Genomic DNA, 1,069 nt, shown 5'->3' on the forward strand with positions numbered 1-1,069 from the left:
TTCAGAACGCGCTCTTCGCGCCACAAAGCCGCCCCAAGACGCGCGAGCAATGAGCATCGAGCTTAAACATATCGCAAACGTCAAACATAATATAACGGGATTAATATATATCGCGCACGTGCGACATGTTTGTCACAAGGCGCAAAAAATAATTATAAAAGGAATGCAACACGAGGACTTCCCAGGAGGTCACCCATCCTAGTACTACTCTCGCCCAAGCACGCTTAACTTCGGAGTTCTGATGGGATCCGGTGCTTTAGTGCTGGTATGATCGCATCCGACATGTTTCCCCGTCTTCGTCCCTTATGCTTGCCACTCCCAGGTCCGCTCCAAAGACGATTCTACATTCTCACTACCATTACAACCGTTCCCTAACAATGGATAATGTCCTATACTACTTACTCTCCCGCTCAATCACGGAGACGAGTTTTCCACGGTTTCCACCCCTCCCTCCATACCGCATCAACACGAGTTTTTTCCACCCCTTTCAGAACGCGCTCTTCGCGCCACAAAGCCGCCCCAAGACGCGCGAGCAATGAGCATCGAGCTTAAACATATCGCAAACGTCAAACATAATATAACGGGATTAATATATATCGCGCAGGTGCGACATGTTTGTCACAAGGCGCAAAAAATAATTATAAAAGGAATGCAACACGAGGACTTCCCAGGAGGTCACCCATCCTAGTACTACTCTCGCCCAAGCACGCTTAACTTCGGAGTTCTGATGGGATCCGGTGCTTTAGTGCTGGTATGATCGCATCCGACATGTTTCCCCGTCTTCGTCCCTTATGCTTGCCACTCCCAGGTCCGCTCCAAAGACGATTCTACATTCTCACTACCATTACAACCGTTCCCTAACAATGGATAATGTCCTATACTACTTACTCTCCCGCTCAATCACGGAGACGAGTTTTCCACGGTTTCCACCCCTCCCTCCATACCGCAGCAACACGAGTTTTTTCCACCCCTTTCAGAACGCGCTCTTCGCGCCACAAAGCCGCCCCAAGACGCGCGAGCAATGAGCATCGAGCTTAAACATATCGCAAACGTCAAACATAATATAACG

At 49.2% G+C, this 1,069-nt stretch overlaps 2 non-coding genes across 2 annotated transcripts; both read right to left on the bottom strand.

Moving 5' to 3' along the window:
• Positions 1-160: 160 nt before the first annotated feature.
• LOC123178843 (5S ribosomal RNA) lies at positions 161-279 on the bottom strand. Its single transcript, XR_006489899.1, has one exon. It is a non-coding gene; the product is annotated as a 5S ribosomal RNA (ribosomal RNA).
• A 367-nt stretch (positions 280-646) lies between these two features.
• LOC123178844 (5S ribosomal RNA) lies at positions 647-765 on the bottom strand. The gene has a single exon (XR_006489900.1). It is a non-coding gene; the product is annotated as a 5S ribosomal RNA (ribosomal RNA).
• Between the last annotated feature and the right edge of the window lie 304 nt (positions 766-1,069).

This window comes from Triticum aestivum, unplaced genomic scaffold (assembly GCF_018294505.1).
Source record: "Triticum aestivum cultivar Chinese Spring unplaced genomic scaffold, IWGSC CS RefSeq v2.1 scaffold25020, whole genome shotgun sequence".
Taxonomy (NCBI): Eukaryota; Viridiplantae; Streptophyta; class Magnoliopsida; order Poales; family Poaceae; genus Triticum; species Triticum aestivum.